Here is a 25,002-nt window from a genome sequence, read left to right as displayed (position 1 = left end):
CCTTCCATTGGTATAGCATTTGAATGGTCGGGATCACTCTCATATTATGAAGTCTTGAAATTGGGTTTTGGGATACAAAGAAATAGACTCTATGGAAGACCACTAATTGTAAGATGTAGAAAAGTAGGAAGATGGTAGAATCCTTTAAAATGTGCATAATTTATAAAAATGTTATTGATTTTTGTTTTTATGTTATTTCTATATATGTGGTGTAGCAAGAGAAGTTGCAAAGAGTGATTGACAGCCCATAAGCCTAGATTCCTAAGAGCTGACTGGGTGAAGATTATAAGATGTTGGATTGTTTTTCAACTGTCTCTGAAGCCAAATTCAACACAGAAGCTGTGAATCTGAGAGGCTCCCTGAATTAACCGTCTCTTAAGCTGCCTGCCTTGGAGTATCATCAAGAAAAGGTTAAGTGGGACTTCCCCATTCATTCTGGTGGCCAGAGTAATTTGGATGAGGATTCCTCTACTTCCTGGATCTTTTAAGGACCTTCAACTGGATTTCTTCAGTCAGATCCACCAAGGACTCTGGAGAGTGTGAGAATCTGGGCTCCCTGTTTGGACTTTATCTTTCATTTAACTTGTAGATTAGTTTAGTTTGGTTATATTAAGATTAGTGTAGAAACTTTATTGGGTTAAGAATCTGGGTAGGAAATGGTCCATCCTTCACTACCATTCCCTTCCCTTTGTTAATAAAATTATTTATTTACTTGTGTGTGTTCCCTTTCCTAAACCTTTCCCTTAAAATCTCTTTAAAACAGTGGTCACTTGCCATGTTAATACTGAAACTTGTCAAAAAGAAAAATAGTTAAGCAAAAACAAAGCAGAGTGACCATAACTAACATTGTATGACACACTCTCCCCCAAAGGTCCCTCACCTTTTCTCAAGAAGAAGGATATATGCTTCATTATTTATTTCTTTGACCCAATTGATCATTATAATTATTCAAAATTTGACTTCCATCACTGTTTCTCTTCCTTCTAAGGAATAACCATATGGGGTTTTTATAAATATATTTTCCTAACAAAGCATCCAAAGAAAGATGCCTTTCCACACCAATGTTGATCTCCCCAGATTTACATATGAACATCCTGAAGTAAATTACAAACATATCTGTAAGATCCAAATAATGAAAAAGTCATCTTTGATATTTTCTTTGAATTTTATGTTGGATTTTATTGAAAGATGCTTTAAAAACTTCAGTCATTTTAGTATCCATTTTTATCAAATTATAATCTTTTATCACTTAATAATAGAGGAGGAGAAGCTTTTTAAGCACATAACAACCATGACATTTTGATGGAATTCAGTTTGAGAAATAATTTTATCAAATAATGTGTTTCTTTAAAAAATACCATTTAGTAAAATATTACACTCAAATTGGGCAGAATAGAAAGAAGAATGTCATCATAATCCCTCCTGCCCCTCCTCCAAGCAGATGTGTAGGATGTTGTGATTCATTCTATAAGTATTGACATGCATTTAAAATACATTATGCACTGACACAGTTCATTCATCAATACATTAAGACAGTTGTCAAAAGATAGATATCTATACAGAGGAAATTCTCTATACAGAAGAGGTATGACTTGAAAGATAAAAATGATAACTCATGTTTATATAGTACTTTAAGGTTTATAAAGCATTTTTTCATTATAAAGGTACCATAAAGAGGTGTGGAGAGCTGTATCCTATGTTCATACAGCCAGGTAGTATTGTAAGCAAAATGTGAATCCAAGTCTTTTTGACTTGAATTTCTGTACTATCATCCCCAGTCAGCATGAATTATGACTGATTTCCAGACACATATAACAATGATGTTTTTTGTTGTTGTTCAGTCATTTTCAGACATGCCCAACTCCTCATGACCCCATTTAGGATATTGTGGACAAAGATACAGAAGTGGTTTGACATTTCTTCTTCTTCCTATTCATTTGCAGATGAGGAAACTGAGGCAGACAGGGTTAAGTGACTTTTCCAGGGTCATACAGCTAGTTAAGTGAGTTTGAAACTATATTTGAAATCAGATACCAATAGACTCATGATGAAAATAGCTATCCATTTCCATAGAAAGAAATGCAAGAGTCTGAAGGCATATTGAAGCATACCCATCTTCACTTTATTTCTTCCATGAATTTTTCTCTAGTGTAAACAACGTGTCTTCTTTCACAATATGACAAACACAAAAATATGATCATATGATAACATATGTATAATCTATATTATATTATCTGACTTCTAGGGGAGGGGGAAGGGTTGGAAGATAGGAAGAGAATATGGATTATAAATTATCAGAAAAAAGATTACTAAAAATTATATCCACATGTAATCTGGGAAAATAATGAAAATAAAAGTTTTAAACTCAGGAAGAGGAGTCTCTCTGATTCCAGGGTGGGCACTCTATCCACTGCTCCATCTAGCCCAACAATATATTATCTCTCAGAGTTACCAATTTGAGAATATTCTCCTTTCTCTTGAAAGAATATTTTGTGTTGGGAATATTCACATTCTTCAGTGACATGACCAGTATGGCTCCAAATGTTCTTGAAGTGCCTTTAATGGAATAACATTTAAAGATAATTTATAATTCAAGAGAGAATCAACCTTATTTTTCAGAAATTTTGTTTTTGACAAACAAATCAACGTGATCCTACAGTTTATTTCATTCATTTGACTTCAGGAGTCTTTTATTTCCAAAACACAATAAAGGTCAAAGATTTGCCACCTTGAGTTTACTCAGAAGAAAGTACCCCACAAGAATTTCTTCTATAAGGGACGAGATCGACCATTAATGGCCAATGACACAAGTTTATTGGCTCACAAAATAATTGCTTTGAAGAAGACAATATTCAAAAGTTGCTAAGATCAAAATTAGTTTCTAGTAATAAAAGTATTGTATTTTATGAGGTTTATTAAAGATTAAGAAATAAAGAAAATACAAAATAAGAAAGCACATGCCTAGGAGGGCTGAAAGGCCTATTCAATTTCACTTACACTATATCTTGAGAGAGTGTGTGCTTGGAAGCAGATCCAGGGAGAGGGAGACCCCAAGTAGGCGGAGAGTCAGCTTAAATACAATTTGTGACCTCGCACTCAGGTGAGATTCAGGGAGATTAGAGGGCACTCTGGGAACTAGCAAGGACTTTTGGGGATTAAAGTCTGGGCTTCAAATCTCCATTTTTACAAAGTTTTGGTATATTGTCAAATAAATTTAGTCACAATCACATCAAAACACCACACTGTTGAAAGATATTTATATGTATGACAGATATGTGTACACACCTTTAAACCTATCAGTGAGTTAGGAGGGATGTCTTTTCCAAGCATGTGAAGACTTCCTCTAGAGCAGTGGTTCTCAACCTTTCTAATGCTGTGACCCGTCAATACAGTTCCTCATGTTGTGGTGGCCCCAAACCCAAAAATTATTTTGGTGGCTACTTCAAAACTGTAATTTTGCTACAGTTATGATTCAGAATGTAAATACCTGATATGCATTATGTATTCTCATTGCTGCAAATTGAGAGGTTGAGAACCGCTGCTCTAGAAGAATGGGTAGAGAAGAATAATTCATTCCAAAAGCCATCAATGTGGAAGAAGCAGGTGCTGTAGTGCATGTGGAGCTTTAGGTCAGAAGGTGAAGATGCCAAGGTCACCCACTGAATCCTGGGCCATTGCTAGTCATCTGGACTTTTGTCCTGACACTGGACTTGGATGAATCTGGAAGAGGGATCGAGGTCCACAATTTGCATAACTATGCCTCACTTAAATCCAACTCATGGGAAAGACAAGACATTACTCTTGCAATGACACTGGTCCTCTTAAAAAAAGGACAAGCAACAATGATATACCCTTATGTGCACATACCCAATAGAGTTTTATATACATATAAAACACACACACACACACACACACACACACACACATATATATATGGAGAGGGAGAGACCGAGAGAAACAGAGAGAGATGGAGAGAGAGAGAGAGAGAGAGAGAGAGAGAGAGAGAGAGAGAGAGAGAGAGAGAGAGAGAGAGCACTTGACAATAACTGGATATAGTTTCTAGACATATAGATATATAGATATATAGACCTGCTATTTCATGAGGGAGTTGATAGTGGGGAAATTACCACAAATCTGAATGGTTAATAATCTTGTATTTTCTAATCTTAGAGAATCCTCTGGGGGGTAGTAGAAAAATTAAGAGACTTATCAGTGGAAATATAATGTGTCAGAGGCAGGACTTAGACTGAAGTCTTCTTGATTTCAGAGTTGGTCCTCTATCTACTATGCCAAACTACCTCTCATATATATAAACATATAAGATGTTTAATTTTTAAAATATTTTATTTCCCCAAATACAAACCAATTTTCGATGCCTTCCAAAATTATAAGATCTGTATGTTACATATATTTACTTGTATATATTTACCTTTATATTTATGTTAATGTATAGAAAAATGCCATACGTTTTTATAGGATATTTGACACATGGTATTTTTATATTAGTTTGAGCAGGCAAAGAAATTAAGTTAAACATCTTAAAAAGAAATTTTTCTAAAAAAAGAGCATTTAAGAAGTAAACTTTGATGAATTTCTGAGGATAAATAGGAAGTAAATATAAAATATACATAGAATTAGAGAGTTTTAAAATTTGGAAGGACCTTTGACAGTATTTGATCCAACTTTTTTACTTGAAAGATGTGAAAATGGAGGATCAGAAGGATCACATATGCTTTACTTGCATAGCTTCATTGAAAAGCAGGAAGAGAAACATCTGGGAGCACGTGCCATCACATCTCAGCTAAGCTGACTTTTTCTTGAGTTTAGTCTTACAGAATCTTATATTTTAGTGACTACATAGTTGAATTAGTGGAAAGTGAGAGGCCCCAACTTAATCTTTAGATTATCAACATCCACAATTTTTACACCAGCTCTAATTATCCCACATGTGCAGCATCTTAGCTGACTTGTCTCCCAACTTTCCTCTTCAAATTTAATATGAAGCAGATAACAAAATGATTTCATGATATTGCAATCATGGTAACTCTTTCAGTAGTTACAAGTAAGATTTCTCAGAATATCCAAATTTGGATTCATGGTATTATGAATAGCTTTAGCTTATTTTAACAGATGATGTGTTTTATATTCCCAAGTTTTATCCTCCAAACAGTAAAACTTGACATAAGATCTGAACTTCCTGATCACTGTGTTCTTTCTTTCCCTTCAGAAAATTAATTCTAGTTGACCGGGATAAGAACATAGGGAAGGACTAGAAACTGGTTGGGAAAACCATAAACAAATAGCAAAGATAAATGGCATTGTATCCAATTATAGAGAAGTGACTCATTGCAAGCGCTAGTCATCATATTAGGTCTGGTCTTACTTAATTTCTTCATTAATAATCTGAGAGAGGGAGTAAACAGCATGTTAATGAAAATCACACAGAATTCTAAATGGGATAGTTTTGCAAATATAAGTGGACAAAAGAACAATTCTAAGGGCCCTGAAGGGGTTAGAAATATAAGCATGAGATAATAAAATAAGATTGAATTTGGACAAATAGATGATAATAAAGTATAAAGGATGCATCTTTTCAATTTCAATGCCACAAAATGGACATTTGGTATGACATAGTTTGAAATGCATAAAAACATAAAGAATTTACAAAATAGTGCTTTCCCATTGGGAAAAATGAAACAATTTCTGCGTTTTAAAAAGAGAACTATGGGGCCAGTTGGGTGACTCAGCGGACTGAGAGTCAGGACCGAAGATAGCAGGTCCTGGGTTCAAATTTGACCTCAGACACTTCCTAGCTGTATGACCCTGAGTAAGTCACTTAACTCCCATTGCCTAGCCCTTACCACTCTTCTGCCTTAAAACCAATACACAATATTGATTCTAAGACAGAAGGTAAGGATTTAAAAAAATAAAAAGAACCAGCATATATTAATGCAATAAGATCTCAGGCATTTATGTACTCTTTACAAAGAAAAATGCCATCCATATCTTAGAGCTACTTTTGAACTGTCATCAATCTCTAAATATACCATAGATAAAATTATCTTTTAAGTGTTTTAATGATTGAAAAGTTCTTTCTAATGAACCTTGGATATATTGAAAAGAGAAAAGTCTAGAATTCAATTCTGGACTGTATAAAACCCTTTCAATGCACCATTTGAATACTTGGAAGTGAAGAAGGATAAAGAAGCTAAAAAAAAAAACCAGTCATCCATAGAATTTAAATGTTTCTGGTGAGATAAAATATCATAGTTACCTATTTTTTCACTTTTTGATGCATTGTCTTTCATTGTATTATTTCCTCTTTACCCCTTTCTTACATATTGATTAACCTTTAAGGTATCATTTTTGTAATACTAATTATACCATCTTACTAATTTCTATCCATCTTTCGAAAAATAAAGACATTTATTTTTTTGTCAACAGCACATTGGAATTGATGGAACATTGATCTGTGAGACACATAATGGAATGCACTATATTGCTTCTGAACTTCACTTTACCAGCTTTTACATGGCCCTGAATTCTGTAAGCAAGTGGAATATTCTCTGTTGTTTAGTCTTTAAGTCATTTGGGACTCTTCATGATCCAATATGGGATTTTTTTTTTTTTGGCAAAGATATGTATGGCTTACCATCTCTAAAGTATGGAGTTTATTTTCCTACCACCTTTTCCTTCTATGATTATTTCTACTTTGTTGTCACTTGTTCTTTTCTTCCCTCTCGTCTCTTCTCTTTCACATTCCTTCTCCTCCTCTTTCTTTTTTATTCCTTCTTCCCTCCTTTCTTTTTTTCCTTCATTCACTTGCCTCCATTTCTTTCATTCCTTCCTTCTTTCCTTAAAGCTTCCCTCCCTTCCCTCTTCTTCCCTCATTCCCTTCCTAAATCACCCCCTCCCTTTCTCTTTTTTCTTATCTGTGCCTATTGCATATACTTGCTTTCATTGCTTTCTGGTTCACAGCCTGGGACAATAGGGTAATCTAGAAATCATTTAGTGAAAAGGTCTTCTTTCTCTAGAGCGAAATGTAGTATAAGTTAGAAGATAAGTGACATCATCGTCATATAGAGAGGAGAACATTTATTCATTACCAGCTATATGACAGGCAGTATGCAAAATGCTTTACAAATATTTTCTCATTTGATTCTCACAACCATTTAGGAAGGGAGGTGCTAATCTTATCTCTATTTTACATTTGAGGAAATCAAGAGTAAGGGATTTGTCAGGGTCATAGATAGCAAGTGTCTGAGGCTAGATTTGAACTCAGAACTAAGTAAAATTGCTAGGATCAAAATCTGTGCTCTTTTCTCTACCCATGTTTCCTGTTCAGTAAGTCACTTTCTGTCAATCACATTTTAATGATACCTGACTTTCTCACAGGTGCTGAAGATGAATTCACTAAAGCACAATTATTATACTTTTCAGTATCATATAAAAATAGAACTAATTATTACCAAATTCACATAGTCCCAAACAAGTACAATGTTTTCAGTTTTATCGTCAGCACCACCACTTATTTCAGGATTTCCTATATGTAAGTGTTATACCTAAAACACTTCAGAAATATTGGCATTGCACAAAATAGAAGCATTTTTATGATTAATTGAAAAATGACTTAATATGAAGATGTAACATTGTTGCATGTATATAGTTTTAAGCAACTCACAACCTGTTATAATGAGCAAGCTCATGAGAAATTATCACCAAAATTTGCAGATACCTTCTTTAACTTCAACCATAAAATGGGTCCACATTTCCATTGTACAACACAAAAGCATAGAGATGGGTAATAATGAGGCTTCAGGTTGTTGTTGTTTCTATGGAGACTTGGTTCCTTTGGAACACAAAATTTGTGCTGTCAAATGGAACTGTTTATGCCCCAATCCTTATTTTGTCTATTTCTTATACAATTACAGGCAGAGAGGGAGAGTGACAGGGGTAGGGGGAAGAAGGGAGAGAGAAAGAGAGAGACAGAGACAGAGAGAGTGAGAGACAGAGAGTATCAGAGCTATTGATAGCAATTACAAGGATTACAAAATTGGAGGGGAAACTGGTCACCCTGGTGCCTTCCTCTATCCAAGCTAAATCCTTGTGTCAAGCTGGTTTCTGAAGAATTTGACAATGTGAGTCTTCTGAAATCTGGCTTCACTTTGTACAAAATTCAAAAGTATCATTTCTCTGGGTTTTTTTTGGTTGTTTGTTTTGGTTTGTTTTTTAGCAGGAAAAAAATCTTTCTAGGGCATGTGAAAATCTCAATGCATGAAAATATAACTTCCTTCTCTGTCAAACCGACCCCCAACTCTCTAGCAGTCCTAGAGTTCTAGCAATTATTAGATCATGGATTCTCTCAGCTAGGATTAAAATGTCTTACATCTATGCCACAACAGAAGAAGACCCAAGATTACAATATATTTGAACAAGAAGGAGCTAACTTTGCATTATTTTCTATTCTTCTTACAGTCTTTGTTGGGAGGATGGATTCATGCTGTGCTATTCTCTCTTCTGGTTACCACTTTTGTCATGAGAATGAGATACTGGAATTTGAATGTTTCCTGTGAGATATAATAGTATGCTTTCTCACTCTCACCTCTCAGTATGTTGTATTTGGTTAGCTTAGTTCATCTTCACCCCTTCCTTAGAGCATCAGCTTACCTTTCACATCACAGACCATTTTTGTGATACTGGTCTTACATCCTGGCTAGTTTCTAGCCCTATCCCCACTCCTCAAAAAATGAAGAAATCTTTTATTTTCTTAAAACAGCCCACTGAAATTGATGGAACATAGCATTTTGACAAAAAAAAGATTTAAACACAAAAGAAACCTGTTATCTGGTGTTTTTTAAGATATTAAAATATTGAATATTGAAAAATAAAAACATATTGAAATTACCATATCAGAAATTAGTTGTTTCCCAGCCTTAACCAAATTTAGACTAAACAAAATAGACCATGATGAAAAATGAAAATGTCCCTAAAAATTGGAAGAATATTCCAGAAAAGGAAGTGGGAAAATCTTAAAAATTGAAGTTCATTCAGATGGGATTTTGATTCATTCAGATATTATTGATGATGTCCTTTGTCTTATTTTGGGTTTTATCACATCTTTCTGTTTTGACATAAAGAAGCTAATTATTTATTTATTAATGCATTTATTTTATTCAGTAGCTCAGCATCATTGCATAGATGAAGTTACTTACATGGAGTTGGGTCCAACATCAGTCTTTATCAAAGTATTGCATTAGCTTAAGAAAAAAAAAATTTATGACAGATTAACCCCATTTTATTCAAGTCTGTTGCTAAATTCCCAAATAAATGATTTTAATGAATAATTCTAGGCTTACCCAGGAAAAGGATTGCTATCTTACATTTCAAGTATATTTTTAAAAATCATGTCATGAGAGATTCAATCAACTCATCAACAGATATTCATTGAATAATCGTCTGTCAGGCATGAGACTTTCAAAAAATTTAAGTCACTACTCTTCCTCTAATTACACCAAATTTCAGGAAATGGCATGGTTCTTTGATTACAAAATGACAAATGAATATTTTCATAGGTTAAATAAATGATCAATATTTGCTAAAGTCAACATTTGATTTTTAAAATCCCTGATATCCTCTGTTACCACAAGTTATTTATCTCTAAAAGACAAAGTAGTATAGTGGATAGGATACCAGGGCTGGAGTCAGAAAAAAACTAGATTCATATCCTGTGTCTAATCTCTAACAGCTGTGTGACATCGAACAAGTCACTCAAATTCTATATGCTTCAGTGAGCTCCCTGTGAATTATCTTCTAAGTCATAGGTGGGCTATTGATCTGCATAGGTGGAAGGAGTTCCCAACCTATTGAAATCAGAGATTCTTTGCATATATTTACATTTAAGCTAGAGAATACCTAAGTGTTATCTAATTGGAGATTGTTTCAGAGTTTAAAACTTTTCTAAGATAAACCAGTGAATCCAAGCCAGTGGTACTTTGTTTGCAAAATAAAGGCATAAAATTTTTAAGAAGAAATTTTTTTTCTGTTAAAATGAAGAAGTAGAAGAAATGGAACAAATTGAGGAACAAAAAATGCTATAACAATAGCAAAGGTATGTCACTAAGACTGGTCTAAAAGTATCTAAAATGAAAGTGAAGGCTGAAGATATTACAATGTCTTCATTGATATATACTGATATATTATAATATATTTATTATGTTATCAGTAGATTTCAACAGCTCAGTTATTATTCATCATAAAGACTTCCTAAAATTTAGTATGACATTGACTGTGCCAAGATAATATGGGAAATAGCATGAGTATAATAAAAAGATCTGAATTCAGATTCTAGTCCTGCCACTCACTTCCTTTTTGATTTTATGCAAGTGACCTCTCCAGATTTCAGTTTCCTCATCTTTAAAAAGGAATGGTTGGATTAGAAGACGTTTAATGTCCTTTCTAGCTCTAAATCTATCTAATGATATCACTATTCAGAAAATCCCAATCTCTGAAATCTTTGAATTTTTGAATTGAGAGGTAGCTCAGGAGCCATCTTGTTTAATTTATATCAGCATATAAATTTCCTTTGAAGTTGGGGACTTTTAAAGGTGACTAACTAACTAACCCTCTGAGTTAAGGCTAATCTGTTCCTGAATTTCTTCGAAGGCCCACAACCTGGCCTAGGAAAAGGTCCATCTAAAGAGAAACTGGAAGAAGATTGAGAACAAAATAGTACAGAGTGTGTGAGAAAACAGGTGTGTTTAATGAATTCACTGTTGGTGAAATTGTGAATTGGTACAGACATTTTGGTGGGAAATTTTTAACTATGCCCCAAGAGTCAATAAAATGTATGTACCCAAAGAGGGCTATCCTCCAGAAGGGTGAAAGAAAGGGGAAAAGGACCCATTTTTACAAAACAAACAAACAAACAAAAAACAACAGCCAAACATCTCTTTTTATAGAGGCAAAGAAAAGAATTGGATACTAAGTGGGTGCAATTATTGCAGGTCACTTGGAGAGTGGCTGAATAAATTCTATGAATATAAAGAAATATCCTTGTTTTTTAAGACATAATGAAAGGGACATTTTCAGAGAAATAATCAAAGATGTGAATGAACTGATGCGTAGTGATGTGAAAAAAAACAGGAGGAATATTTATACAATAGCAACAGCATTTTGAAGATTTAATTTAATTTAAATGATTTAAGAATTGTGATCAATACAATGTTTAGTCATAATCCCTAAGTACTAATGATAATACATGCTATCTGCCTCTTAATGTAGGGAACATGAATTCAGGGTACAGGATGTCTGCATGTTTAGACATGATAACCATATGTCATCATATTCACATATTCTGAATGTATTTATGTACATACATAAGTATATACAATCACATGAATGCATTTATATGTACATATACGTACTTAAATGTTTATGTATGATACCATTTTGTCCTTTCTTAAAATGTTTGTCAATGTTCATAAATTCACAATAAAATTAGAAAGCATTTAGAAAACAATGAGGGCTATATAATATTGCATGGTGTGAATTTTAAAAGTCTCCATCTTGGTCTAGCACCCAAAAATTGTGCACACCCACACTACACGGGCATGTGCTAGTCAATGACAAATCAGAAATAACCAACTGCCCACCTGGGCTGTCCTAAGCCAAGCTAGAGCCAACCATTGGCATTTGTGAGACACAGGAAGTGAGGTAAGGAACAGCCTCTGGAATTCGCTCACTTCCTGTGGAGAGAGCTAGAGACGGGAGTGGGTGTTGGGAGCTTGGACAGGGAGGACGCCCGCAGACAGCTTTCCTTCAGATCACTCACGTGAGTTAAGGACTGATTCTTTCCACCTTGGCCCTTTGGGCCTAAAACTCCCTCTGCCTTGGTCAGAGGTTGAGTAGCCCCTTTCCCTTTTCTCTTCCCTCCTTCTCTCCCTCTCCTTTCCCTACTCCCAGTGTGATTAAACCTCCATAAACTCCATTCTGACTTGAGTGTTTCATTTTAGGAATTTCATAAGTAAATTCCTTGGCGGCCATTGTTCAATATTACATAAATCCTGTAGCCACAATTTTAACCAATTACAGTGCTCATAACCTCTCCCAGAAGCCTAAAATTTCTACCATTACAATGGAAGGAGTTGACAATTTAATAGGGGTGATTAAATATATCACATATAAATATAATAAGAAATTAGATAATAAGAGTCCCTAAGAAGAGTATAAAGTACAGAGGGAAAAGATGTTTCAAGGAAAATAGATAAACCTGAGTTCGCTTTTAGCTGAGGGGGGCCAGGAAAGTCTATGCCTAGCAGTTAGGATTTGAGCAGGACATTAGAGGAAAGATACTGATAAAGCCGAGAGGTTAGGACATTACGGTAATATAGAAGAATATGAAGAAAAATCCAAAGATGGGAGAGCATGATATTAGATGCTCTTGAGGGAATAACAAGTAGTTCAGTTTTTTTGTTTTGTTTTGTTTGGATTTGGAGCATAGCATACATAAGGAGAAATACTATAAAATGAGAAAGTATGAGGTCTGGTTGTAAAAGGCATTGAGCAGCAAATGATGGTATTTAGATTTTATCTAATAAATGATGTGGAAACATTAAAAGGTTTTGAATAGTGGAGTGATATACTATTTCCTATTCATCCAGCATATAGCTTGCTTGCTATATAGTTGCTAATGTTATCTCCTCCATTGGATTGTAAGCTTCTTGAGGGCAGGCACTGTCTTTTGCTGCTTTTTGTGTCTCTGTTACTTACCATGGTGCCTGGCATATAATGTGTACTTAATAAATGTTTACTGATTGTTTTGAGTTATTGACCATTTCTATGATGCCTCTTATTAACTTTCCTCTCATCTGATTTTTATTTCTTTTCTCTACTTAATTGTTACTGATGCTACTGAGTTTGTACTTCCCTATCTTTTTGGCACATTAATTTTAAAATAGAACCACAAGGCATATTAAAATATATTCTTTCTTGATACATCCCAACTTTTGATTTACTCTACAATATATTTCACTCATAGAAGGAACTTGATGTTTACAGTTCTCCAATCTTAGTTTTAATTACTGAAATTTTTGTCTCAATTTCTTTTTCTTGTCAAAAGAATCTGAAGGTTAGCCAGAGGCTAACAAATGGATCTCATTAAGCAAAGTTCTACCATAAACTCACTTTTATTAAGTAATTTCTCATAAACTTAATATTGAACATCACATCATTAATTAAACTTGCTTTGTAACTATTTACTGGGAAATTAATAGTTTCAAAGTATAGAATATCATAATGCTTCAATCATTCCTTCTAAGTCATCCCCCAGATTAGTTGACCATTCTCATTCTCTTTTTCACATATACAGGTATATTATGGATATGGAATATAGATGTGTACTTTTAGTTCTAGTTTTCTTTCCATTTTATAGTATTCCATAAGGCTATTTCCATATTAATTTGTATTTCTCATTGTGTTGGTCTTTCTTCTATTAGAATATCATAATGCATTAATGTATCACCAGTTATTTATCCATTTTCCCGTATTGGCCATTCGGGTTACTTCTAGCTTTTCCTAATTACAAATGCTGATTGAAGATACCTCTAGTTTGTTTGGTTTGATATAACTTTTCAGATCTATTTCCAAAAGGATGAGTATTTTTGGAACTTGTGTTTGTCTCCTGCCAAATTACTCTATTAAAAAGATTCTTTAAGTTTGCCATTTAACCAGGAAAGAATGTGTTTGCTTCATAAACTCTTGATAACCAGAGTACTTTTAGGTTATGCAAATTTACTTCCTTGGCAGGTTAATAATGACATTCATTCATTCATTCAACCTTTATTAAATTCTTACTATATATGAAGAACTATGCTAAGTGCTGGGGATACAAAGAGAAAATAAGATAGTTCCTCCTCTCAAGGAGCTCACATTCTAATGCAGAAGACAACACTATGTTATATTTATAGGGAAAATGGGGGGCTGTTTGGGCCTGTCTCGTCAGGCTGACACCCCTAAAGACTGACCTTACAGTTCAAACTGCTTCCCTTAAGCCCTTTTGTAGATGACATGATCACAGGAATCCAGGGAGAGCACTCAGTTGGGAAATTCAGGCATAGAGTCACTTCTACCCAGATACAAGAAGAGAGCTCCTTCCACTTCCAGGGCCAGCAAGGAAGTGCAAGTCACAAGACCAACTGCCACTCCCAGTTGCCCCTCCCCTCACTAACTGTCAGTTTGTCAATATCTCTCCAACACTCCAACTGTTGTTTGTTCCAATTCAGTGGCAGAAAGTCCAGTACTTGCTTTAGTTTTCCTTTCCACAACTATGGAAGATTTCAGCTGCAAGTCAAATGGAAAAGCAGATAATAATGTTTTTCCATCATGTTTTTTACTCTTTGTGTGTGACTTCATTTGGGTCAAAGATATTGAAGTGGGTTTGCCAATTCCTTCTCCAGATAATTTTACACATGAGGAGACTGAGGTAAATAAGTTTAAGTGACTTGTCCTGAGTCACCACTACTGAGTGTCTGGAGGCAGATTTGAACTCGAGAAGATGAGCCTCCTGTCTACTGTCCAGTACTAAATGTCTACTCCGCCACTTATCTGACCCATAGCAGTAATAGATTGTAATGCCTTTCTTAATGCCAATATGATTAATAAAAAAAAATACCACTTCCTGATGTGGAACCATTTAATAGTATCAAGGACTTTGGTGCTAAGAGTTTTCTTTTTCTGAGTTTTTAGCAGCTGTGGCTGAAGCACCTGAAGGAGAACCTCCACAGAAGATAATTCCTAGGGAAATGGCAGGGCTCTTGAGCTGTCTCTATCAGGATCTCCAAAGCCATCTCCAAATGCTCCTTCTTGTCTCTCTCTGAGGGTTTCTTGCTGCTTGAACTAGACCGGTTTGCATGGAAAAAGTTGGTGGGGATGTCTGGTCCTTTCTCCTCAGAGCTGCTTCTCTAGATGTCACTTGTGACAGCAGGGATGGTTGGGAGATGGTACCCCTCTCAGGTTCTAATCTGACACTAGGTACCAATCACACACATATGTAAGCATTTTGTAGTATGTATTATTTCCTACATAGATAACAATACAGGTGATTCATTGGGGTTTTGAAGTTGAGGAAAGATATTTAATACTTAATAAGTCCTACAACCCAAAAGTATAGTACATGAATAACTATTTAGCATTTATTCCTTATCTGTAACCTCCTGGTTGTCCATAACTTATTTTATTGCATTCGACTATTTTTGAATAAGTTGACATCTAAATATATTTACCACACATATATAAATATATTATTTTGTGTCGACATGAAACATTTTACAGTTTTCCATAGGTATTTATCTTTATATACTTTATCAGTAAATCATACAATTGCATATGGAATTTGGAAATGCTTAATGAAATGTGATCATCTGGTTCAGAGCTGAGGCAATATTTAGTAAAACATCTATCAAATTTATATTCAAATAGGAAAATCTCATCACATTAAAGTATTATTTACATATTCATATACTCCTCCCTTCAGGCACAGACCCCAGCCCCTTTCTTCATTGATGGATTTAGCAGTGAAATATAAAAACAAACATGTATAGAAAGGAATCAAGGCATCAAATGGAAACTAGTAACTTGTACTATCTCCTGCTCACCTTCCAAATAAGCCCAATACTAATAAATTCCTCCAGGAATGTTCAGGGAATTCAATCATTCAGCACAATTGCATCCAAATTCTATTAGAACCATAGCTAATTTTCATTTTGCTGGTATTTTTCCAGTAAAAGTTCCCAAAATGAATTAAAAAAAAAAAAGAAATCAGGAAGATGACCTCAACATGTCTAGGCTTTGCTTTCTCTACACAGAGCATTTAATCACCTAGATATTGCTCAGTATTTAAGAAACATGAATCTTATGTAACTACTTTAAAGGATTCTTGTTCTCTCATGATGTGTAACTATTCCTCACCATCTTTGGCCTCTTTGTTAGTCATTGAGGAAAAAAGGGACCTTTTTGAAAGAAGTGCTATCTCTCAGAAAATGAGATAAATAACATGATGGGGAGGGGTGGAGGGAAAAAGAGAGTGGAGGGAGAGAGAGAGGTAGGGGGAGAGAAGGAGAGAGAGAGAAAGAGAGAGAAAGAGAGGGAGAGGGGGAGAGAAGGAGAGAGGGAGAGAGAGAAGGGAAGATGGTGATGCCTGAAAATAGGTACAGGGAAAGGAGGAAGAAAGAAACAAAAGATCTTCAAATTGAGATTAAAGCCAGCCTTTCTCTCCTCTCTCTATCCTCCTTCCCCATATGCCCAAAATCTATAGCATCATTAGTTCCTGAAAAGCTTTACCCAGGTCTTTCCTGAGAACAAAGATTTTCTATATCTTTGCTATCCTTTTATCTCCCACTTGAAAACATCTGACGTATTTCGAATATTATAGATCGCTAGCGAATTCAGTCATGTTATGTAATAGAAGGCTAGACCCCTAACCCTAAGAAATATGGTTTAGTCCTAAATTGATGTGATTCTCTTATTGATGTGAATTCTGTAATTTAGCTAACTTTTGAACTTCACTTCATTTTCAGAGTTTTTGTTTTCTTTAATATTCTTAAATGAAAATTTCAGTTAAGCCAAAATGTGGGTAAGCAAAAGCGCCATCCAGGTTGGCTGATAGCATAGTTAGTTATTGTTTCCCTGAAATCCTGGGCCCAACAGAGTCTGTTGCCATGTTAAAGATATGCCACTGTATATATTCCACCCACTTCTGGCATTCATTGTGAAGACAACAAATGTGGAAATGGTTAGGGATATAGGAAGGTGAGGGGGTGGCTTTTGTCAGGATGCAGAGAAGAGTAAGGGGGCAGGAAAAGGGAAGGGAATAAGCATTTATGTAGGACCTGTGTTCCAGGCACTGTGCAAAATGTTTTTAAAATATTATCTCATTTGATCCTTAATAAGCAACCCTGGGAGAAAGATCCTATTTTTCCCCCCATTTTACAGATAAGAAAATTGAGACCATTAGAGTTAACTTATTCAGGCTTATGTAGCTTAGAAGGATCTGAAATTGAATCTGAACTTTGGTTTTATATATGTATATACACATACATACCATAAACATTATATACATGCATACATGTATGTATACACACATGTATATATCTACAATAAATATAATATAGTTTATATATTCATATACATCAAGATATAGAAATACAAATATTCATATACATGTTTATAGATATTTACATATAAATTTATTTTATATATAGTAGTCTATATCTATAAATAAAAATAAGAATTTTATACATAATTCATATTTTTATTTCTAGATTATACACACACACACACACACACACACACACACACACACACACACACAAACACTTCCTGAAATGAAACAAAGCTGAAAAGGTAGGTTAGAACCATATTGTGGAAGACCTTAAATGTCAGGCTGAGGAATGTGTATTTTGTTCAAGAGGTTTTTGAGCAAGGTATAAAATGGTCAGACCTGTGCAAAGGAAGATCATTTTGGCAGCTGTAGCCAGATGGATAGGGGGAAGGACTGGAAATAGCAGGGCCAATTTGGAAGTGATTAGAATAGTACAAATAAGAGATGATGAGGGTCTGACAGAGCCTGTTGAGGAGAAGGAAGGAGAGATTCTAGTTAGAAGGAAATCAAAAAGAGATGACCACAAATTAGATAAGGGCAGGTAATGAAGAGGGAAGTATCTAAGAGGATTCTGAGATTGTGGATCTGGATGGACAGTGGCACTCACAACAGAAACTGGGAAGTTTAGAGGTTAAGAGGAAAAGAATGATGGGGCATTTGATTTGGGGCACATTGAGTAAGAGATACTAACATGGCAATCAGGTGAAGATGTTCAGTAAGTAAAGGATAGTTTTGGACTGTAGTTCTGAGAGAAACTGGACTTATAGATTTAGGATTTTCTGAGTAGGCAATAATCATCAAATGCACAGAACAGAAGTGATCACCAAAGGAAAAAATATCTAGACAAAGAATGGAAGATACCCCATGCCTCAGCTGAACCAGTTGAGAAGGCTCAAAGGGGGGTAAAATGGATAAGGAGGAGGATGTGGGAAGGAAAGGATAGAAGGCAAAGAAAAAGAATATTTTCAAAAAAGGAAAGAAGAAAAAAGGCAGGTGTAGTCTGGATTACCTGTAAAATACTAGAGAGTTGAAGGAATGGTAATTTATAATTAGTACTTCTATGGTGCTTTAAGATTTTCAAAGCACTTTATAAATAGTATCTCATTTTATCCTCACAAAATTCTGGAATGTGCTACTATTATCTCTGTTTTACAGATGAGGAAGTTAAGACCCACAGAAGTTAAATGACTTGCCCAGGGGCATGCAAATAGTTGTATGAAAGGCAGGATTTGAATTCAGCTTTTCCAGGCTCTAAGCCCAGGGCTAAATCCATTAAGCCATCTAGCAACAATAATAGAAAAGATCATCATATCTTGCATATGAGGGATCTCTAGCAGTTTTAATAGATTCTTGAAATTGGGAACTAGGTTACAAAGAAGTGAAAAGTGAATGAATAGGGATAGAGTCAGGGTTTGGCAATGAAAGAATGTTAAAGAATGATGATCTTGAGAATTTCCTTAAAATGAAAAATAAAAAAAAGAATTTCCTAAAAAGCATTCATCTGACAAGCATTGATTAAAAGGACAACCAGGCACCAGGCACCAGGCTCCAAAGCAAAGAAAAAAATACATTCTGTATGGGAAAACAATCTTTCTCTATATTATATATATATAATTATATGTATATATATATATATGTATATATATATATATATAATTCCTCTATAAATAAATGCAAATGCAAGCAAAGTAAATTCAAGGTAATTATTGGAAGTAACAGGAAAGATTTTTAAGGGGAGTCAGACTCTTACATAGGCCCCATTTATATGTGAAAACTTAAAAGATTTGGTCTGTTCCATCTCTCCTTTCCCTGCCTTGCTATCATTTGGGTACCTTCCTCTCCTTTCCCCATTCTGTAGTCTATCCCCTCTTTATGTTTTGTCTTCCCATTATAACCTCTTTGAGCATAGGGATGATCTCATTTTTTGTAGACCCTGTGCTTAGCATACTACCTGGCACCCAGTGATCATTTAGTAATCCTTAGGAATCCTTCCTTCCTTAATTCCTTCCTTCCGTCCTTCCTTCCTTCCTTCCTTCCTTCCTTCCTTCCTTCCTTCCTTCCTTCCTTCCTTCCTTCTTTACTTCCTCCCTTTTTCCTTCCATTCTCCTTTCCTCCCTCTTCTATCCTTCCTTCTTTCCTTCCTCCCTTCCATCCTTCCTTCTCTTTCCTCCACTTCATTCTCCTTTCCTCCCTCTTCTTGTCTTTCCTCTTATCTTTCTCCCTCCCTTCTTTTCTTCCTTCCTCCTTCCCTCCCTCTTTCTCTTCCTTCCATCTAATTATGTGTCATATATTTATGTATCATATATCTATTTATCTATGTATTTTCTATCTAAACATTTGCTTAGGTATAAAAATCAAGCCCATAAATCTTCAATAACTTAAAAATTGAGAAGAAACTCCTTTTAAACTTTAGAAAAAGCAATAGAGTGCAAGGAATTATATCTTCATTAGCATGTCAAAAGATTATTCACAATTGTGAGTCTGATATTCCCCTATAGAAATAAAAGGCACTTAAAAAAATGAGCTGAGCTGCCCACTTGATGACAATCAGTACAAACTACCCACTGTTCTAAACACATTGCTTGATGATTGATTGTTTTAGCACATATAGAGAGCTCTCCCCATTACCTATGCATCTGAGGAGGTCCTTGTGCATTATTTATTCTAACTGGTATGGGAATTATCTCACTCTCTCAAAGTGGTCTACTTTCAAATAATTAAATTACCATAATACTTTGGATATCATGTCCAAAGTCCCAAGCCCATTTTTCAGCCGTGGAAACTGAGAAGTAAGTTTATTTCCAAAGGGATCATTTCTAGCACAAGAGCCAAGAATCAGTAAGTCCTGAAAGATCAGTCTGCTCCAGAGACTATGCACTCTCAACTGTGGGGGGTTTAATGGAGGTTATTTATTTAATCTACTTTATTGGGGGCATAAAGTTCTATTTATGCAAGAGATCTGCTGTTAGGATGAAGATAGATTGCCAACACAATGCCACAATGGTGCTAGGATTCATTTGGTTGGCAGCAATAGCAGAAAACCTAGAGAAGTAGTAGACTTCATACCCTGGAAGATCTATCCCTCTACCCCAATGGCTATTCTGCTCATTGGTCAGGAACTCCATTTTAAGGAAATACCCCACCCTCATCTCAGCCAACCCTGGCTACTCCTTCATTCCTTCCTGGACTTCTTTCTTCATCAGGCCCCCTCAAGAATGTTTTCTGTCCCTGCCTCTCACCCCCAGCTTTCCTCCTTTTTTGCAATGAGGCTGGGACTATCCTTTTTTTGTTTGTTTGTTTATTTATTATTTATTTATTTTTGTATTCCCAGTGCTTAGCTCAGTGGCTGACATTGAATAAATACTTTATGTTTATTTTTATTTGCCTGGATAGCACTGCTTTTTAAAATTTGTTACATCTTCCTTCCAGAATACAGGAGGTTACATTTCTTGTTTTTTAAAAACTTTTACTTTCCATTTTAGAATCAACACTATGTATTGGTTCTAAGGCAGAAGAGTGGTAAGAGCTAGGCAATGGGGGTTAAATGACTTGCCCAGGGTCACACAGCTAGGAAGTGTCTGAGGCCAGATGAACTCAGGATCTCCTATCTTTAGTCCTGGCTCTGAATCTACTGAGCTAACTAACTGCATAGTCCATAGATATAATTGATATTATATTTTTCATGAATAATATTATTTTCATTAATATATTAATTGTATTGATCCTGTATTGATATTATATTTGTATTATATATATGAATTACATATTACATATGCTAATATTTTCTGACATTTTGTGATCCATCTTGTTTCCTTCTTCTACCTCCTCCATTAGATAGCAGGTAATATGATATAGGTAATATATTTGCTCTCCATGTATATCATATTGTGAGAGAAAATGCATATTGCTTATATTTTGAAAAGCTCATGTGGGAAATGAAATGAAACATAATGTGCTTCAAACTGTATTCAGATTCCATCAGCTCCTTCTATGACAATGGAGAGCCATTTTTGTCATTAGTCCTTTGGAGATGTCGTGCATCTTTGCATTGCTGATAACAGTTAAATCGTTCACAGTTGATCATTATAGATCATTGCTGTTGCTATGCACAATGTTCTTCTGGTTCTACCATTTCACTTTGCATCACTTCATACAGGTCTTTCAACGATTTTTTGTGACTGTCTTGACAGCACTAATCTTACCAGAAAAAAAGAAAAAGTTCAGGGATCTCTTCCACAGCATGACTTTCCCCATCATAGTTTTGAAATATCACAGGTTGGCATAAAAAATTAAATGGGAATTTGGGGGGAGTTTAGCAAAAGCCACAGACAACACATAAAGGCTAGCAGATGACAAAGAAAAAGTTTAGAAACTCAGAAATGCACAAAATATATGTATAGTGTTGTACAATATCGACACATTTTATCTTTTAATACTATAAATATATGTATATAATTTCTTTTTATCAGTTAAAATGAATAAAAAGTTAAAATTTGAGGGAAAAAATTGGGAAAGCCAGAATACCATGCACAAAAACTAGAAATATAGAGCTACTTTAAAAAGCTTAGTAACTCATAAATGCATATTAGGCAATGTAAACACCCCATAAGAGAAAAGAAAAAATTCAGACTTCTCCTCTGGTATGAAGGGAGGGTCAAAAATGCTATGTATATTTTCTAGGTCACAGGGACACTGTACCCCAAAGCCCTGCAATGTGGGATACCTGTATTTGTAAATACCTTCTCTTCTTAGTGCTATGTGGAAGCAAGAAAGCTTTTCTAGAAATTTTGTTTATAACAACCATATTTATCTTTATTGATATACATAGGATGGAAGGGCTTATTCCAGTCTTCCTAGATATGCAAGAGATAGGGGACAAGTAACTCCTTACTTTCTCTGAGTCTTATTTTCATAGTGATGATATTTATTTGCATTCAGGACTATTCTCTCTTAAAACAATTTTTTATTTTTGTTTTCCCAATAGAATTTTTTTTTGAACAAGTAAAGTTCTAAGAATAAGCTTTGGCTCTGGAGACACAGGAATCAACTTCAACACTTCTGATATTATCTACCTGTGTGACCCTCAAGTCATGTCTTCTTCCCCTAAGCCTCAGTTGCATTATTTATAAAATGAGGGAGTCTGACTTGATGGCCTCTGAGGTATTAACTCTAGATTTGTGTTCCTACAATCTAAAACAATCTTCAGTGATCAACTCATAGTGTCTTTTCTGGTGTTAGCATCCCTTTCCTGCCCAAAGTTTGCCATCTATCCATTTATACTAAAAATACCTTCCATTGGATAATAAGAAGATTCCTTTGCCCTTCAGATTTCACCTTTCTATTACATCGTCCCTTTCAGTGGTAGAAAGAGCAGGGCCAAATGGGGAGGGGAGATCTTTCATTTAATTTGGAACATCAAGTCATCATCAAAATATTTATTCCCTGATCTTCCCACACAAAGGGTTAGAGAAGGTTAATAAGGACACAAATGGAAACTAATTAAGAATCAAAATATACACAATAAAATGCAAAACAAATCAGAATAAATAAAGTTTAGTGTGACTGTTAGGTTAAAATGTCTTGATACTCATCTTATCATTTTTGCATTACCTCATAAAGTTTCTTTCTTCTTGAAGGACAGAAGGAAAAGTCATTTAGATACACACATATGATAGGGGAAATTTAAAAAGGAATGGTTGGAAATGTAAAAATATCTGCTGTGCACCAATAAATCAGGCAATGAAGAAGCATTGAATACATCCTAGCTCCTTGCCAGGAACTGTGCTATATTGGGGATAGAAAATCAAAACATCCACACCCTCCTCTATTCTCCTTGTCATTATCCTGGTCCAGTTCCTTATTACTAATAGCCTTGGCTCCTAACATAGACCTTCTCACTCACCCTCTTTTCTTCCTCCATTCTGTTTTCACACCCTTTCCAATTTGATCTTCCTGTTTTACAGATTTAGTCATGGCATTCTCCTCCTGAAGAGGTAATTGCGCCATAATAGAAAGAGAACCTGCCTCAAAGCCAGGAGGACCTGGATTCAAGCTTTCCCTCTGATACATCTTGGCTCTGTAACCCTGGGCAAACACTTAACTCCACCATGTCCTAGACACTCTCTAAGAGTACAAGTTGTGGAGAACATGGTCACCTGAATTGGGTAGTCATTTCATCACTTGGGATAATGAAATCACAAATCCAGGCTCTGTATTTCTACTCAAAATGTAGCAAGGATTCCCCATTATCTGAATAAAGTTCAAATATCCTTTTAAAAACTTTGTTACATTAAAACTCCCAGTTAACTCCTTTGCTCCCTCTTTCTCTTCCTCCCTCATCAGATAAGGCATCATTTGATAAAAGGATATATGTATATTTAAAAAAAACTTACTTATTTCTATTCATCAGTTCTTTCTTTGGGGGTAGATATACACAAGTCATTCTTCAAAGAATATTCCTATTGGTGTACATAATGTCTCTTGGTTCTTTATAATGTGGTATTCAAAGTCTTCTGCATCCAAATTTTGCCAAATGAGATAACATTTGTAAAGTGCTTGTCATAGTGCTTAGCACCTTATGGACATATATGTACATGTTTATTCTATTCGCCTTCCTTTGCCTCTTCTGCTTACATCAGACTCTTTTCTTCCAAACTGTCTGATCTTTAGCCAAACTCTTCCACTTCTCATTCCTTGTATATGTACTATACTTTCCTGCCTTCAGGACTTTGTTCATGTTGACCCTATGTCTAGAATATTATTCCCACTGTTGCCTCATACTCCTGCTACCCAAACTCCATTCTTACTTGTTAAATTAATACTTTAAAAACCACTCGAAAGCTGCTCCAAGCTAGGCTTCGATGATTTTTTCCTAACCAGTAATAATCTTTCCTCCTTCCATATTTTCTATATAATATCTTGTACTTGTTTGATATGTTATTTTATAATAATTTTATGTCAGTTCCTTTTATAATTATATATTTAATATAAGTGTATGAATTATATATAAATGTTTAATAAATATATACATTTTCATTTATATAGCTAATTTTATAGAAGCTACTACAGTATAACCTTCAAGAAGTCCTTTTCTAAATTTTTTATCTTTCTCTTGTATCTTCTGCAATAGTTGGCATAAAAAGGGTTCTGATCAGTGTTTATAAACTTGAATATATATCTTTATCAATATCAACATGGTTGCATGTATGTTAAAGACTTTAAAGAGAGACTACTTGTGTCCTTGGGTCAAAGAGGGTTTGTTGCTAATGGTAGTCATCAATTCCCCTGACTGTAAGGTGACCCTTCTATACTATATAAAAGAGTGATGGATATATTTTTCTGAGGATGGTGAATCAGTAGAGTAGAGTGTTACAAAGTCAAACCAAACTTGACCAAAAAGGCTTAAGGGTAACAGAGTCCAGATTTTGGAGACAGAGAATCTGGATTCAAATCTTGCCTCTAATACTAAATACCTGTGAGACCTGGAGTAAATCTCTTCTTCTCCTTGGGACTCAGTTGCCTCTACCTTATAAGAGTGTTGGAAAAAAGAACCTTGGAGGTCCCTTCCAATTCTGGATTAATGGTTCTATGAAGTGTACTCATAACAGAACTTGAAGATTCAAAAATTGTGCGCTTGTTCAAACTCTATGGAATGGAAGCTAAGCTGTGTTAGTCCTAGGAATAAATCTCTGGCAACTTGTTTGGTTATGAGGGATATTAGACTGAAGCCTTGGCAATTGTGGGTAACACCAGATAGATTTCTCCAAAGGGTGATTTTTGCCTATGAAAGACTAGGAATTCGACTTTTGTTTGTATTCATTTAGGAAACTCCCAAATAAGGAAAGTCC

General features: G+C 35.1%; 1 long non-coding RNA gene across 1 annotated transcript; it reads right to left on the bottom strand.

Annotated features, from left to right (window-relative positions):
* Window positions 1–545: 545 nt before the first annotated feature.
* Window positions 546–14,414, bottom strand: LOC103103271 (uncharacterized). Its single transcript, XR_472978.2, has 3 exons — window positions 14,022–14,414; window positions 9,213–9,257; window positions 546–2,556 (listed from the first exon to the last, which is right to left on the bottom strand). It is a non-coding gene; the product is annotated as an uncharacterized LOC103103271 (long non-coding RNA).
* Window positions 14,415–25,002: the final 10,588 nt, after the last annotated feature.

This window comes from Monodelphis domestica, chromosome 5 (genome assembly GCF_027887165.1).
Source record: "Monodelphis domestica isolate mMonDom1 chromosome 5, mMonDom1.pri, whole genome shotgun sequence".
NCBI classification, from domain to species: domain Eukaryota; kingdom Metazoa; phylum Chordata; class Mammalia; order Didelphimorphia; family Didelphidae; genus Monodelphis; species Monodelphis domestica.
Note: the sequence above shows the minus strand (reverse complement) of the source record. Positions and strands in the feature narration are given on the sequence as shown.